Source organism: Nicotiana tomentosiformis, chromosome 5 (genome assembly GCF_000390325.3).
Source record: "Nicotiana tomentosiformis chromosome 5, ASM39032v3, whole genome shotgun sequence".
In the NCBI taxonomy this organism is placed as follows: Eukaryota; Viridiplantae; Streptophyta; class Magnoliopsida; order Solanales; family Solanaceae; genus Nicotiana; species Nicotiana tomentosiformis.
The window spans coordinates 79,295,588-79,314,414 of NC_090816.1; the positions used below are offsets into that span (position 1 = coordinate 79,295,588).

The 18,827-nt window shown below is 36.6% G+C and overlaps 2 long non-coding RNA genes across 3 annotated transcripts; one reads left to right on the forward strand and one right to left on the reverse strand.

Moving 5' to 3' along the window:
* Window positions 1–5,717: 5,717 nt before the first annotated feature.
* On the reverse strand, window positions 5,718–11,084 carry LOC104092932 (uncharacterized). 2 transcript variants are annotated; one of them, XR_011408137.1, is made up of 3 exons: window positions 10,898–11,084; window positions 10,261–10,577; window positions 5,718–5,944 (listed from the first exon to the last, which is right to left on the reverse strand). It is a non-coding gene; the product is annotated as an uncharacterized lncRNA (long non-coding RNA). The 2 variants fall into 2 exon arrangements; XR_011408136.1 differs by lacking the exon at window positions 5,718–5,944 and having other exon boundaries at window positions 10,021–10,577.
* Window positions 11,085–13,904: 2,820 nt separating this feature from the next.
* Window positions 13,905–15,012, forward strand: LOC138891546 (uncharacterized). The gene is made up of 3 exons (XR_011407866.1): window positions 13,905–14,321; window positions 14,403–14,641; window positions 14,721–15,012. It is a non-coding gene; the product is annotated as an uncharacterized lncRNA (long non-coding RNA).
* The last annotated feature ends 3,815 nt before the right edge of the window (window positions 15,013–18,827 follow it).

Sequence of the window (18,827 nt, forward strand, 5' to 3'; positions counted from 1 at the left end):
TATTATCATTAAATCGCCTCATGCCCACATTTCATATCACAACTGCACGGACAATTCACGTGCCAATATCTTCATTATTTACTCACGGCACCTCATGCCCACATTTTATTTTATAATCCGCCTGGCAATAGCCACAGGATCTCAATTTCAACATAAATTAGATTGTTATCAATTTACTAACAACAAGACAAATCGCACAAGGTATAAAAATAAGCACAAAAAAATGACAACATCACATAAAAATCACCAACACTACAACTCCACGTCATCACATATCGTCCCTGACAAAAGTCACCCCTATCACTCCTATTGCCACCCTTATCGCTCTACCCAGACAATATCAATAGCCACCCTTATCGCTCATATTGCCACCCTTATCGCTCCTATAGCCGCACTTATCACTCCGCCCAGATAATATTCCAACAAGAACAATAATAGTGTGTATAACACCACAAAAATAATCAACAGAGATAGAAATTATTCAGCATAAAGCAAAGCCTTCATTAATCTAAATTTAGGTAATTATATTAGCACATCTTCTTAAGCTTGCTTAATTAATTATTTGCATAGAGAAAATTCATAATGAAAATTAAATTCTAAGAATATCAACCATCGAACTCACGGAATTTACATAAATGTACAAGTAATAATTACATCAAATTGTCATATAAAAACAAATTCAATAAATGTGATTTGAGGCATTGGCAAATAGCTAATTAAATATATACTAACAATTATCCAATTTACTACACAATATTTCCAAGACTTTAACTCAATAAATTTTGCACATATACACCCGAGTACGTACTCGTCACCTCGCGTACTCGGCTTTTCACATATCACAAATAGCACATAAGACTCGATACCTAAGGGGTAATTTCCCCACTCGAGGTTAAGCAAGACACTTACCTTTTTTAAGTTAGGCCGATATTCCAAAATAGCCTTCTTGCTTGAATTGACCTCCGGACAGCTCAAATCTATCCAAATTAATTGTACAACTTCATTAAAATGCATCGGGAATAATTCCGGATAATAATACGTCGACTTAAAATTTTATTCCAAAAAGTCAACAAAAGTCAACGCGGGGCTCGCCCCTCGGAACCCGATATAATTTTCATAAAATCCAAATACCCATTCTGGTACGAGTTCAACCAGACCAAATTTATCGAATTCCAATAACAACTCGACCTCCAAATCTTAAATTTTTATTTTTGAAAGATTTTACAAATATCTTGATTTTCCTCCATTTAATTCCGAATTAAATGATGGATTCAAAGGCATAATCATGGAAATTAATTAAAACTGGATAAGAATCACTTACCCCAAACACCCACGCAAGAATCTCTCCAAAAATCGCCTTCTACCGAGCTCCCAATTTGATTTTGTGTTATGAACTCAAACCTCTATTTTTGGGACTTTTAATTCTGCCCGGATAGGCCTTCTTCGTGTTCGTGACATCTGTCTCGCGTTCGCGAAGGCCAAAAACTCAGTTGTCTCAAATTCTTCTTCGCGTTCGTGTTACTAGCGATGCGTTCACGATGGCCTGCCCATGCATTGAATCGCGTTCGCATTCAAGCTCTCGCGTTCACGATGACCTCAAGTCCTACTGCTTCGCGTTCGCGATTGAAGCTTCGCATTCGCGAAGGCTAATGACTTCAGGCCCAGTCCCCTCCTTCCTTCTACGCGTTCACGACTGGTCCCTCACGTTAACGTAAGTTCTTCAGACATACCTTCGCGTTCGCGAACCATCCTTCGCGTTTGCGAAGGCCAAATCCCAGCAGCCTCAAAATTCTTCTTCGCGAACGCGAGACACTCTTCGTGTTCGCGAAGAAGGAAACTAGATACTAGATACAGCAGTTCCGAAACAGCCCGAAATGATTCGAAACCACCCCGAAACACACCCGAGGCCCCCGGGACCCCATCCAATCATACCAACCAGTCCCATAACATAACATAAACTTGCTCGAGACCTCAAATCATATCAAACAACATCAAAATTATGAATCGCACCCCAATTCAAGCTTAATGAACTTTGAAACTTCAACTTCTACAATCGGTGCCGAAACATATCAAATCACGTCTGATTGTCCTCAAATTTTGCACACAAGTCATAATTTACAATACGAACCTACTCCAACTTCCGAAATCGGATTCTGACCACGATATCAAAAAGTCCACTTCCGGTCCAAATCTCCAAAAATTTCACTTTCGCCATTTCAAGCCTAAATCAGCTACAGACCTCAGATTCACAGTCCGGACACGCTCCTAAGTCCAAAATCACCCAACGGAGTTAACGGACCGACGGAACTCCATTCCGGAGTCGTCTTCACACAGTTCTGACTACAGTCAAAATCTTAAGACTTAAGCTTCCGTTTTAGGGACTAAGTGTCCCAAATCACTCTGAATCATCCGGTAACTGAATTCAACTATGCACGCAAGTCAATACACATAATACGAAGCTGTGCAGGGCCTTATACCGTCGAACGGGACTTAAATTCTCAAAACAATCGATCGGGTCGTTACATTCTCCACCTCTTAAACAGACGTTCGTCCTCGAACGTGCTAAGAATTATTCTGCGGTTACCAAATTGATGATTTTACTTTTACACATATACTCACGGTTGATCCCACATTACCGCATTTGAGATAAGACCAACAACACTATCTCATTTGAGATTATTTCTTTTATCCATATTTGTAAACTTTAAGACCAATTTCTTACACTCCAAACATTTTCAAAGGCCTGATTTTCACAACAACGCATGGTATTAGTCTCAACTGGCTATAGCAACTCATGCCTACGCACACATCAACTTTCTTGATAGTGTTGAAGTACTTCAAAAACTTTTCTAGGGTGTTTCATTCTTCCCCGCTTAGAATCATTCGCCCTTGATCACATAACATAACTTTTCTCTTCTTTGGCACATATCAATCTTCCAAATTTTTCTAATTCCCAAATTTTTCAGAAATTTCGGCAGAGTTTCCCCTGTAAACGGGCCTATCCACCTGCCAGAGTAACACCAAAATAACTCCTAACAAGGTATATATCAATAACACTAATCTCGGCATTACGAGCATTGCATTATCATAATGATATCAAGACATGAAGCACATCATATGTATGCTCATCACCACATCTCTGGTCTTAAAAGCTGTTCAAAATTAATTCCCGCATCATCAATTAATCTCATATTAACCACCACCTCGTTTCGAAATTTCACAACACTGACAACAGAATGTGAGGCATGAATACCTCATGATTACTTACTCGGATTAATGAGTCACATTTAATGCCACCTGGGCACTCACCTCATAGGCTAAAACTCAATGTTTACAGCACGATAATGGCTGAATATGAACAGAAAAATATACAAGAATTATCAAATAAGTCTAATTGGCATGACTCCCTATTAATACTACCGTACAAATTAAATTTCACAAAGGGAGAATTTAAACTCATAAATATTTCACCACAAGAACCTCGTCCTTATATAACTTCTACCGCGACTTGTAGCCCGGTTTAAATATTTCACATCATATATAAAATGCGAGGATCTCGTCCTCAACTTCGAATCACAAGTATTTGCACATTGTGGCAACTGAAATTCAATTTCCTTTCTTTCTTCTTTTTAATAAATTTCATAAATATTTTTCATAACACGTAACGAACCCTCATACCGGTAGGGCATATAATTCATAAAAAATGGAATCAATTATTCCGAAACACATTAAACCCACTGTGATGAATAATAAAAATTACTTTTGGACTCATAGCCCTCAATGGTGCACAAAAATAAAAATGACAGACACGGGCTCACATCCTCAATTCTCCCAACATGGATAACATATAAGTGGGTCACAAAATTACGAAGCTCGCCCATAAGCGGCGCATAATAGGACTCACCTCAATATTCAGATCTGAATCAAATTAAGGGAAAATATTCTTTTATAACAAATCGGGATCGTACCTGTAACGACACCATCTGGTTAATCAGCCTCAACCAAATCTTAGCGATTATATCAATGGGCCGGGCCTCCACCTCTTAGGCACCCTCTACCCGCCTGTCCTCCACCCCTAACTGGTTGTGCACGTGGGGTAGTAGCTGCAATGGGACCCATAGTCTGAGTGTTCTGATAAAATCTACCCCTCCCAAGTCTGGGACAATCTCTCATGATATGCCTAGTATCACTATACTCATAACAACCCATCTGAGGTTGCGGCTGCTCGTACTGAGTCTATGCCGGATAACTGGAATAACCACTGTAAGAATCTCGTGTCGATGGTGCACTATAAACTGGAGCACCCCGAGTAATATTATGTGCAGACTGAGCTAACCGATTGCTCGAGCCTCCGCTATAATGGGTCCTAACTGAAGAGTAAAATCCACTGAACCCTCCAGATCTTCGAGACCTTTTGGCCTCCTTAGACTCCCTTTCCTCGCCTAAAACATCCTCAATCTTCCTTGCAACCTCCACTACTTGTTGAAATGGAGTATCAGTTTGCAACTCTCGAGCCATGCATATTTTAATATCATAATCGAGCCCCTCAATAAATCTGCGGACCCGCTCTCTGATTGTAGGAACCAAGATAGGTGCATGACAGGCTAACTCACTGAACCTGATAGCATATTCTGACACTGTCATAGTGCCCTGATGCAACCGTTCAAACTCTGTGCGTCTCGCATCTCTAAGAGTCTGGAGAACAAACTCTTTCAAGAACATTTCCGAAAATTGAGCGCAAGTTGGTCGTGTTGCATCGGCTGGTCTACCTTCTTCATAGATTTGCCACCACCGATACGCTGCGCCTGACAGTTGAAATGTAGTAAAGGTAACTCTGCTCACTTCTACATTACCCATGATACGGAGAATATGGTGACAATTTTTTAGAAATTCTTAGGCATCCTCTGTATCTGTGCCACTGAAAGTAGGAGGACTATACCTCTTAAACCTTTCAAGTCTCTTTTGTTCTTCTTCTGATGCCTCTGGCCTGACCTCAGGCTGAACCGAAATAATAGGTTGTACCGGTACTACACCCGGAATCTTACCAACGTGAACCTGCTACTCTGGAGTTGTGGTAGGAGTCTGATCTACTCCCCCAATCCGCGAAATATTCGGTGCAACAGAAACTAATCCCGCCTGAGTTAATATACCAAACATACTCAGGAAATGTGCTAAAGTCTCCTAAATTTGGGGGGTAAGAACAGGTGTTTCTGGTACCTGTCCCCCAACTAGAGCTACTGACGGATCCTCAACTGTTGCTCTGATAGGTGCTCTAGTCGCGGCACGTGCCCTTCTCCGACCTCTACCTCGGGCCCGGCCTCTTACAACCCTAGCAGTATGTGCGGATGCCTGCTCAGCTAACCCGGTAGCACGTGTCCTCACCATCTGTGAGAGAATAGAGATACAAAGGCTCAAATTTCTAATTCAACAAATTCCGCACGACAGGAATGAAAGAAGTAAAAATTTCCTAACAGTTCCGTAGCCTCTCGAAGATAAGTATAGATGTCTCCGTACCGATCCGCAAGACTCTACTAGACTCGTTCGTGACTCGTAGAACCTATGAACCTAGAGATCTGATATCAACTTGTCATGATCCAAAATCCCACCACAGGCGGCGTGATGGTACCTAGTCTCTAAGACTAGGTAAGCTGATTTCAATTATATTTTGAAGCCATTTTTTTTAAAATTAAATAAGTAACCAAAACTAAACAGCGGAACAAATATGAATATACAACCTCTCAAGACTGGTAGTACTGAGCCACAAACTCTAAATGAATACATGGAATGATCACCAGGACCGAATATACAATACTGTTTGATTACAAATTAACAGTACAATGAAATAAAAAGACCCCAAGGGACTGCGACGGCCAAGTAGCTCTACCTTGAATCCTTACGATCCCGCTTTAACTATGCTCCAGTCCGATATCACCAATATCTGGCTCTGCACAAAAATATACAGAAGTGTAGTATGAGTACACCACGGTTGGTAAAGGGGTAAGAATCAAGACTAACCTCAGTGGACTAGAGACGAGGTATAGTCAAGACACTCACTAGTCTAATAACCTATGCAATGTAATATATAAAATAATAGGAAATAAATAACAATAAGGGCAACATAAAAAAATCAGTGATGTGCACAGTAAGACAATAAAATCACCATTAATATCGCTTAACAATTGATAAATATAATTATACCCAGTTAAATCATGTTCTTCAATTAAATATCTTTCACACATAATTCTTACGAATAAAACTCTTTTTCAAATATAATTTCCTCAAATAAACGTCTTTCGAATATAAAATTCTTTCAATAAATCTCTTCAAATATAATTCTTTCATATAATTATTTTTGAATAAAAATCCTTTCAAATAAATATTTTGAATATAATTCTTTCAATTGAAAAGTCACAATGTAACACCTCATTTCAAAATCATAAAAATACGAGACTCAGCCTATTTTCATATTTTTCGTAAATACGGGTCTCAGCCCATTTTCATATTTCCATGGTACTTCGTGCCCAAAATTAAATTATCTTATTTCTCCGGCACCTCGTGCTCACTTTTCATATCACAGCTGTACGGACAGTTCACGTGCCAATTTTATTATCATTAAATCACAGCACCTCATGCCCACATTTCATATCACAACTGCACATACAATTCACGTGCCAATATCTTCATTATTTACTCACGGCACCTCGTGCCCACATTTTATTTTATAATCCGTCTGGCAATAGTCACAGGCTCTCAATTTCAACATAAATCAGATTGTTATCAATTTACTAACAACAAGACAAATTGCACAAGGTATAAAAATAAACACAAGAAAATCACAACATCACATAAAAATTACCAACACCCCAACTCTACGTCATCACATATCGTCCCAGAAAATTGCCACCCTTATCGCTCTTATTACCACCCTTATCGCTACTATAGACACCCGTATCGCTCCGCCCAGACAGTATCAATAGCCACCCTTATCGCTCATATTGCCACCCTTATCGCTCCTATAGCCGCCCTTATCGCTCCGCCCAGACAATATTCCAATAAGTACAACAACAGTGAAATGCCACCCTTATACCCACATAATATCAACGGTGAAATGCCACCCTTATCTCCTAATAATAATAACTCAGACAACAGAATAATTATCACGGCAACATAACAAAATCAATTCACATTACAGTTTGCCCAATGGCCACAACCTAAGTTCCACAGATCCAACCAAATTAATTAATTTCACAATAAATAGCCGAATACTTCACACAATGTGTATAACACCACAAAAACAATCAACAGAGATAGAAATTATTCAGCATAAAGCAAAGCATTCATTAATCTAAATTTAGGTAATTATATTAGCTCATCTTCTTAAGCTTGCTTAATTAATTATTTGCATAGAGAAAATTCATAATGAAAATTAAATTCCAAGAATATCAACCATCGAACTCACGAAATTTACATAAATGTACAAGTAATAATTACATCAAATTGTCATATAAAAACAAATTCAATAAATGTGATTTGAGGCATGGCAAATAGATAATTAAATATATACCAACAATTATCCAATTTACTACACAATATTCCCAAGACTTTAACTCAATAAATTTGCACATATAAACCCGAGTATGTACTCGTCACCTCGCGTACTCGGCTTTTCACATATTACAAATGGCACATAAGACTCGATGCCTAAGGAGTAATTTCTCCGCTCGAGGTTAAGCAAGATACTTACCTTTTTGAAGTTAGGCTGATATTCCAAAATAGTCTTCTTGCTTGAATTGACCTTCGGACAACTCAAATCTATCCAAATTAATTGTACAACTTCATTAACATTCATCAAAAATAATTCCGGATAATAATACGTTGACTTAAAATTTTATTTCAAAAAGTCAAAAAAAGTCAACGCGGGGCTTGCTCCTCGTAACCCGACATAATTTTCATGAAATCCGAATGCCCATTCCGATACGAGTTCAACCGTATCAATTTTATCGAATTCTAATAACAATTCGACCTCCAAATCTTAAATTTTCTTTTTTGGAAGATTTTACAAAAATTTTAATTTTCCTCCATTTAATTCCGAATTAAATGATGGCTTCAAAGGCATAATCATGAAAATTAATCAAAACTGGATAAAACTCACTTACCCCAAACACCCGCGCAAGAATCTCTCCAAAAATCGCCTTCTACCGAGCTCCCAATTTGATTTTGTGTTATGAACTCAAACCCGGACTTTTATTTTTGGGACTTTTAATTCTGCCCAGATAGGCCTTCTTCGCGTTCGCGACCTCTGTCTCGCGTTCGCGAAGGCCAAAAACTCAGCTGCCTCAAATTCTTCTTCGTGTTCGCGTTACCAACGTCGCGTTCATGATGGCCTGCCCATGCATAGCATCGCGTTCACGTTCAAGATCTGGCGTTCGCGATGCCCTCAAGTCCTACTGCTTCGCGTTCGCGGTTGAAGCTTCGCATTCGCGAAGGCTAATGACTCCAGGCCCAGTCCCCTCCTTCCTTCTACGCTTTCGCGACTGGCCCCTCGTGTTCACGCAAGTTCTTCAGACATACCTTCGCGTTCGCGAGCCCTCCTTCGCGTTCGTGAAGGCCAAATCCCAGCATCCTCAAAACTCCTCTTCGCGAACGCGAGACACTCTTCGCGTTCGCGAAGAAGGAAACCAGATACCAGATACAGCAGTTCCGAAACAGCTCGAAATGACCCGAAACCACCCCGAAACATAACATAAACTTGCTTGAGACCTCAAATCACATCAAACAATATCGAAATCATGAATCGGACCCCAATTCAAACTTAATGAACTTTAAAATTTCAACTTCTACAATCGGTGCCAAAACCTATCAAATTACGTTCGATTGTCCTCAAATTTTGCACACAAGTCATAATTGGCATTACGGACCTACTCCAACTTCCGAAAATGGATTCCGACCCCGATATCAAAAAGTCCACTTCCGGTCCAAATCTCAAAAAATTCGACTTTCGCCATTTCATGCCTAAATAAGCTACAGACCTCAGATTCACAGTCCGGACACCCTCCTAAGTCCAAAATCACCCAACGGAGCTAACGGAACCGATGGAACTCCATTCCGTAGTCGTCTTCACACAGTTCCGACTACAGTAAAAATCCTAAGACTTAAGCTTCCGTTTTAGGGACTAAGTATCCCAAATCACTCTGAATCATCCGGTAACTGAATTCAACCACGCACGCAAGTCAATACACATAATACGAAGCTGCGCAGGGCCTTATGCCGCCGAACGGGACTTAAATTCTTAAAACGACCGACAGAGTCGTTACAATATAATACCCAAATTTTCAAAATTTAGCTTGGTAATTACTCAAAAGTTTTAAAAAGGAACTAAAATGTATTAAATTTAAAAGCCAAGACCTTTTTTATTGATTGACGCCCCAATTCATGGTCTTTCCCAATTCTTTATCTTGTCCGCTAGTCTGCTAATATCTCCCAGAAGCAACGAATATTCAATTTATTTTTTACAAATACAAAGAGAACACCATTCTCCTTCATAGCAGCCAGTTTAAAGTTCAAATTGAAGGTTAGTCATCATTTTTGTTCCTCCATGTAGAAAACTTTATTCTTTTCGACTTAAGCTACTTGAGCTTCTAAGTAGCGTATAATAGATTGTTTTGAGTAATTTTTTGTGGGGATGAAGCACATATATATATATATATATATATATATATATATATATATATATATATATATATATATATATATATATATATTCACATATTTATAGTTTTTTTATTTTTATGCAATTTTACTTGTTTATAAATATTTACTGTAATTATATTATTTTATACAATATTAAACATTAAATACCTATGGGGCTTACGCCTCGCTGAGGCATATGTAAAATGCCTCGCTTTATGCCCACGCCTTTTAAAACACTGATTAAAACAGAAACTCCTATACGAGACAAATCATGTCCCAGAATTATATCAATAGCGTAGGCCATTTTATTTTCTAAAAACCCCATGTGCATTTAAATAAATCTTCTCTCTTATTTACTTTCTACGAAATAACGCAAGGGAATCCACACAGTCATACATATCTTCAACAGAAAATGTCCACTGAAAAAAGTAAAAGGCTTTTACTGTAGAATCTTTTCTTCATTATGTAATATATGACTACTTTTTTTAGTCAATGAGAGGTGCATCATATGAATGATTAATAAGTGTATCAGTGGAGAGGGAGTGAGAGTAAGAGAGAATAATTGGGTACCACAAATAATGTTAGATCACTACCGCCAGTTATATTCCACACAATTCCAGTAGCCCTCTCTATGCCAATGTCCAGTAAAGGAGATTGAATGGCCTTCAATGCTGCATCTCTGGCTCTGGTCTTTCCTAGAACGTCAACGAACAATATCATTTCTCTTCTTGACTAGTTAATACCAGCATCAACAGATCAATCCATATCAAAAACATATCTTGCTAGCAGAAATAACCTCACTAGTAAATACAACTATATGGGAGATACACAAAATGCGTATAGCTTCAACTTTCCGCAGGAGGAAAAGCCAGATGTAAGAAAGTTTCCTGCTAGAAATGGACCATCAATCACTATTATTAGCAAGCTATGCTTAAAAAACAAACAGAAAGAAAGCTTAAATCTGCACCAAATAGCATCCAATAATAGGAGGAAACTCATATAAACATGTCAGATGTGTTCAGTTCCAATAACTTTTATTTTTTCGTTTTACCTAATGGGAACATCACTAGATGAAAATCTAAAATTAGGACAAAAATCCAAAATGCAACCATTGAAAGAAGCAACAACAACCTAAACAAAATTGGGATGAAAATCTAAAAGAAACAGCAACAATCGAAACGAAATTGGGAGATAAAAGAAAAATTACCTATCCCTCGGGCTGGTCGTCGCTAGGGAGCAGAGGAAGAGAGAGACGATGGCTGGCCGGAAGGAGGAAGAGAGAGACGATGGCTGGTCGGAAGGAGGAACAGAGAGACGACGACTGAGGGATGGTCGCCGTTAGAGGGAGGAGAAGAGAAAGAAAGGGAAAAAGAAAAATTGACTAAGGTTAGGGTTTCTTTATTGTATTTCTGCTAATTGTCCAACGTGCAGGTTTTATTCAAGCTAATAAATCAATTACTTATAAGTATTATTATATAAAATATCAAATTGACATTTAATTAAATTCTAACTAACAAATTACTATGAATCAATGAAAATCAAACTAGTATTTTACAAAAACCTAACATATAATTGTATAATATAATTCTGCTTAGTGTAATATTTCACAAAATTTCATTAATACAATTCTCAAATTTAGTTTGTGTAATTTTCAATGAATTAGCTAATTAATTATTAATATTAATTAACGATGCCACTAATATATTTATACTTACTTTAGTTATCAATATAAAATAATTAAATAATCACTAAGATTTACCATTCATAAACTTCTACTTATTGTATAATTAACAATGTATAGGCTAGTAAATCACTAACATTACTTAAGGATATATCCTTAGTACGTACACTTCTACTTAGTGTAATTATCAATATCTATAAGCTAATTGTAACTATTACACTTATATACTTAATGTAATTATCAATGAATTGCGTAATAAAATTATTAATATTAATTAACGATACTGCTAATATATTTTTACTTACTTTAGTTGTCAATTTAAGATAATTAAACAATCACCAACATTTGTCATGTATACCATTAATAAACTTCTACCTAGTGTGTAACATTACTTAAGGATATATTCGTAGTATACTTCTACTTAGTGTAATTATCAATCTATAAGCTAATTATAACTATTACACTTCTACTTAGTGTAATTATCAATATATAGGCTAATCATTTATTAACATTACTTAACGACACCACTAATAATCCTCTACTTACTTTAATTATAAAACTAAAGATAAACAATCGCAAACAATAGCATTAATACACTTCCATTTAATGTATAGGCTAATCAATCACTAACGTTACTTATATAAGGATGTCACTAGTTCACTAATACTTAGTGCTATTATCAATGTATATAGGCTAATCAATCACCAACATTACTTATAGATATATTATTAATACACTTATACTTCGTGTAATTATCAATCTACAAGCTAAATACAACTAATACACTTTTGCTTAGTATATTATCAATATGTATGATAATCAATTGTTAACGTTACTTAAGGACACCGTTAATACACTTCTACTTGCAGTAATTATCAATTTATAAGATAAATCATCACTAGCATTTCTTACGGAAACGACTAATACACTTCTTCTTAATGTGTAATTATTAATGTATAGGTTAATCAATGTAGTTAATGATACTACAAATTCACTTTTACTTTGTGTAATTATAAATTACTAAGCTAATTACCACTAATATATTTTTAAGTAGTGTAATTGCCATGAATACAGTTCCACTTCGTGTAAATTTCAATAAATAGGCTATTCAACCGCCAAGATAATTAAGTAAATACTTACCGAGGGACTTACCGACAGCCTCCCTCGCTATTGTGTAATAAAAATATAAAATAATTATGTATAAGATTATATATTTAAATTACCGACGGAAGTCCATCGGTACTGTAAGAATAAAATTCAAAATATTATATAAATGCAATAGCGATTGAGTACGTCGATAACTTTATTTTCTTTTTCATTTCTTTTTTTTAAATGCACCGAGAGACACCTTCGGTACCTAAAAAAATAATTCAAAAATATAAATAAAAAATGTTGCGAGAGAGTCTGTCGGTAAATTACCGACGGAGTGCATCGGTACAACCAATTAAATTTTGACCGGTCAAAGTATCATTATTTACCAAGAGTTGTCCGTCGGTTATTTTTAAAAAAAATTAGAAATTAAAAAGTTCAAAAGTACCGAGGGACTCTGACGGAAAGTCCCTCGGAATAGCGACAGAAAAAAGTCTGTCGGTACTACTGCGTCGGTAAACATGTATTTTTTAGTAGTGGAAGACGCATTTTGGAGGGAGCCAAATGATGACATTGGTTCCTTTAGTGGATTAGTTGATATTGACGTTGGATGGCCAAGAGATGATGTACCCGTTGATGTCGTTGATATTCCATCTAATATACAACATTCACATGATACAATTATAGAAATATCTAAAGAGGAGGATGCGTTTGATGATAATGATTGGGTCTGGATGGAATAAGATGATTAAAGAAAACTTCTGAAATGATTTTAAATATATTATGTTTTGAGTGAGTTATAATATTTTTTATGAATATTTTATAATTACTCTTGTTTATATCTTTTTAATAATATTTTATTTGTTTTTCCTTCAGCATTTTACTGACATGCACTGACATGCTTCAATTTTGCAGGATTTGGGATCTTGTGATATTTTTACAGTTATTGATGAGGTTAATATACGTCTTACTAAGTAATTGTTGATTACAACCATTCGAGGCTTGAATTGATAGAGAATTGAGGTACTGATAATACTTTCTCTTAACTAGTAAAACTATAGAATAAGTTTTATAACACTTGTCATGTTAAATTCTTGTCGTTCTTTTACTTTCTGTTGATACATTACGTCTTTCTTTTATTTTGTATATCAAAAACCTGCTAATGATTTACTTAGCCATTTGATATTGCCTTGAAAATATGAAATTCTTGCTGAAATGAAGTAGCAGAATTTGTAGTGATTTTTGTATCATTTTGCTGAGAATATGAGGCAGCATTTACTTTCTGGAAATTTACTTTCTATTTAGTATAGTTATGTAAATGTTTATATATTTGGTCTTCCTGTTAAAGCTTTACTAACCTATATTTTACTCATTTTTTGAACTTAGCCGGAATTTAAATAGTCTGAATCAGGAAGCGCACTCAAGTAAAAATAAAAAAGTTAAAAACTGCATTGTGGCTCAAGTAAAAATAAAAAAGTTAAAAACTGCATTGTGGCTGGATAACTTGCATCTTTGCGAAACCAAAAGGTTTCGTCGTTGAAAACAAAAATAACTGTTCAAGGTTCAAGGTCAAATGACAAGCATCAGCTAAATCTAGTTGACAAACAGCTTCCACAATTAGGAGCTCAAGTGCAAGAACAGTTGTTGCAACTGCCTATGCGTTCTACTTCTCCTCCAACACAAACAGTACATGAGGAAGCACAACAACTGCCACCACACTCTACCTCTCTTGTATCATAAGCAGTGCGTGAAAATTTGCAGCAACTGCCACTGGATTCTACCACTCGTGCTTCACAAACGATACAAAAACAATTTGAGGATTCTACCAATCATGAAACAAACGAACAATCTGAGGAACAAGGCAAGAATATAAAGATTTCAATCGACAAATCAACTAACAATAGTGACTTTTGGTGATTATCCTTGCTTTATATTATTGCAGGTCCTTCTGCCGAAAAAAGAAAAAGAGGCAAAACTCAGATGCCAGGCGTGCATGGAAGGAAAGAACGTAAACAAGTTGTGTTAAATGAGACCAATCAACCCATAGGTCCTACTGACGAAGTTGTAAAAGAGTTGGGTAGCTTCATCGGCACATTGGCAAGGAGTGCGATATTTTGTCCTCTTAATGTATTTAATTGGAGGAAACTTGAAACAAAAGAAGATATATGGAAATACATCAAGGTTTGAAGTTCGCAATATTCAATAGGCGTGGATGATATTTCATATTTTTTACACTAATCTAACTGCACCAAATTTGTAGGAAAAATATAACATTCCTGAAGCTACGGAAGTATGGGTTCTTGAATCAATCCAGAATGCTTGGAGAAAGTATAAGAATAAGTTAATGGAAGAACATTTTAAACCCTATGAAAATGACGAGTTTTGAATGGAGAAAAGGCCGATTGATGTTCCGGAGTCTCAATTTAGGGAACTTCTTAAATATTGGAATTCTGATACCTACAAGGTAAAACTGAATATCTTTCGACGATTTGCTGAAAATGTCTGATTTTCATTTAATTATGAATCATCTTGTTAGGTAAAATCTATTTGACTTTGCAATAATAAAAGTATTCTTCATGTTTATTTTTCTTTAAAGTGCCAGCACTAGATAAAGGCTTTCCATGCTACAATTTCATTCATTATCAATCTGTTTGTCACAACAGTGTTCACAAAGTCATTTTATGGTAGTGAAATATCCAATAGCATTGGCCTAGAAAATGCTGGTCAATAACTTCAGGAAAAGTATGGTGGAGGAGTGTTCCCCATCCTTTATATTTGGGCTATTGGATTGTTGTCTGTTCAAATCCCTTTTGCCCTGATCCCCCTTCTTAGTCTTGTTCAAATCCCTAAAGGTATGTTCTTTTCTTCAAAAGTTTTGCTCAAGTGAACTGCTTTTACAGGTCAGCATTAGATCTATTTCTTATTCTTTTTGCCTTGAATTTGGAGTTTATCCACAAAAATGTGAAACATCATTTCATTAAAGTCATCATTTTTATAACAGGTGGGTATCAATAACTTATACCATACCCACTTTTATAAAACCAACCATTGAAGGGTAATAACTTTATTTATCTTCTTTTGTAGGTGAAGCAAATGAAGAAAATGGAGATGGAGACAGTGAAGATCTAGACCTTACTTAAAGAATTTTGAATTGTTATAGATGTTTAGGAATCTTTTGTAATCAACATTTGAAACTTACTCTAACTCTTGAAGTCTTGAACTTTAAAACTTATGCGCTTGGGTTATTTAGAACATTTTGCTTTTATGGATATTATTAGCTTATTGGACAGTATAAATTATGAATATTTTTATTTTGTGATTTATATAAATTTCACTTTATTAAAAATTATTTATGCATGTGAATATTTATTTAAAGCGCCAGGGCTATATTATTGTGTCAATTAAACTGTTACAATAGCCTACTAGAACAATTGCAATAAGACACCAGTACAATTTTTATAGACAATGTAAACCGTTCCAACAGGTCCTGCAAATTGTTCTAAAATCGAACGATAAACATTTGCATTAGGATGTTCAAACCGTTGCAATAGAAAATAAAACTGTTACGATAGCATGATAAAACTTTTTGAATATCTCTTAGTCATCGTGGCAATAGCTTACAGAACCGTTGCAGTAAATTATATGGTAACGGTTTTCAACCGTTGCAGTAAATAATATGGTAACAGTTTTAAACTGTTGCATTAAATATATGGCAACGGTTTTGAACCGTTGCAGTAGAAAAGAATACTCGTTGCTTCAGACAGAGGAAGAACCGTTGCGATAACTAGTACTACATCAACGATATGGTGAACCGTTCCTCTAGCTCTATTGGCACGCGGCCTGGTGGAACGGTTGTTGTACCGTTCCAATAAATCTATGGGAATGGTTTCCATATACCTGGCAATGGTTTTCTGACCGTTGCCATAGGCCTATTTACCAGTAGTGCCATGCGGCGCGCCTGTGCAAGTTTTATAGAGTTATTGTCCCAGTTCGCGCAGGGTAAGGTGTTTTCGTCTGGTGTCAGACCATACTTAGTATAAATACATGTAAAAATATTATTTTACGGACTTTTGACATATCTTAGACCTAAGTAAGCCAAGGAAGAGAGGGAGAAGCTAAAGCTCAAGGATTTCATCATTCAATCTTCACTCAAGACAAGGGTTTGGATTGTTTTATGTTTTCCTTTAAACATTGTTATGATGAATTACTCCATATCTATGGAGTAGTCCTCTTTAGGGTTGATGGATTTGGTGTCTTGATACTTGTTTGTGGATAATTAACTCTAGTTTTTATGTATGAATCGTTTTGGATGTTTTAACTGTTGCATCTAAATTCACTTGTTCGTGTAATCGAGAGAGGCATAACTTGTGATATTGTTGCATTATATTTTGTTAGTTGAAGTCATTAATTCTTTTTAGTAATCGGAAGAGGCTAGTTGAATTGTTGATTACACTTAGTGTCACGACCCGGAATTTCCACCGTCAGGACCGTGATGGCGCCTAACATTTCCCTTGCTAGGCAAGCCAACGATACAGACTATTAATCCAAATTCTTATACATTTCAATAATTAACAGTAAATAAGCTATAACGAGTTAACATGATAGAGGAAGTTCATAACAGCCTCAATATATATTCTACTACCCGGATCTGGAGTCACAATTCACGAACTTCTAAGATTTCACTACAAGTAAATGTCTGAAGGAAATGCAACTGTTTTCGATACAAATAAAACAATAAATGAAATGCATAGAAGGGGACGCCAGGGCCTGCAGACGTCAACAGGACTACCTTGGGTCTCCAACAGATCAAGCCAGCAGCTAAACTCAGGGTCAACTCGGTCCGGTACCAAAATATGCACAGAAAGTGCAGAGTATAATATCAGTACAACCGACCCCATGTACTGGTAAGTGTCGAGTCTAACTTCGGCGAAGTAGTGACGAGGCTAGGACAAGACACCTACAAATAAACCTGTGCAATATATATAAATATATACAACAATAACAATAACTAAAGAAGCAAGGCAAGAAATATTAGGAAGGGGGCACGCTGAGGGGATTACATGGCAAGGAATCACAGCTGGAATGAGAACATGATCAATCGATATATCTTTAATAGAAAGAAACAAGTAAACACAGTAAAGGAGAGTGCACGACATCTGTCACGACCCCAAAACCTAACGTGTCGTGATGGCACCTATCGGTGGTACTAGGCAAGCCGACCTTCCCAAAAATACTTCCAAACTAAATATAAAAGTAAAGTAAAGATTTCCATATCAGGAATTTTTCATAAAATCAAAGTTAAACTCAAATTTGGAACAAAGTGTGGAAAACGAGCCCCAAATATCGGGGTGTCACCAAGTCATGAGCGTCTAAATATTTAAAACTATTACAGCCAATGTCTAAATATCAGTACAAAATGGGAAGAAATGTGGAAGGAGTAACAAGGTCCTGCGGATGCTGGCAGCTACCTTGCAGTCTCCGAAACTAAAATAGGCCTGGACTCACCAATCTCCATGCTCAGACACACCTGGATCTGCACATGTAGTGTATGGTGTAGTATGAGTACAACTAAGTCAGCAAGTAACAGAAATAAATAAGGAATTGAGAAGTAGTGACGAGCTATACAGAACAATTCAGTTGATAATTCTCACAGTTAAGAGTAAACATGAGTAAAAGATCAGTTGCATAATTACCAATTCCAGCCAGACAATTATCAGCTAAATGCAGCAACAAAGTGAAATAGATGAAACCTCACAGACACTGTCACTCAATCCAATAATAACTCGACACTCAACTCTCAGCCCTCAATGCACAGGCTAAATAGGTACCTGCACTCACTGGGGTGTTCAGACTCTGGAGGGGCTCCTACAACCCAAGAACTATAATCCGCACGGATAACTTACGTCACGGACAACTCATGTGCTTTAGTATCAATATCTGGATCCGTACGGACAACTCACGTGCTGCACGGACAACTCATGTGCTATAGTATAATATCTGGATCCGCACGGATAACTCACGTGCTGCACGGACAACTCACGTGCTATAGCATAATATCTCACAAACAGGCCCTCGGCCTTACTCAGTCATGAACCTCTCTAGTCTCATAGCTCTCAATAAAGAAAGGGAAAACAACCCAAATCAAAGTGTTACAGTATATCATACGAGAAAATAAAAGAGACTGAGGTAAACATGTACAAGAATCACTATGACTGAATATAACTACCATGAGCAGGAATATGGCCTAAGCATGATTTCTAACATGAAAGGCAGTCGAGTTCTAGTAGACAGGAATGCATATAAACACAAATAAAGGCTATTAGACTTCACAGTCTCCCGGGACGGACCAAGTCTCAATCCCTCATGG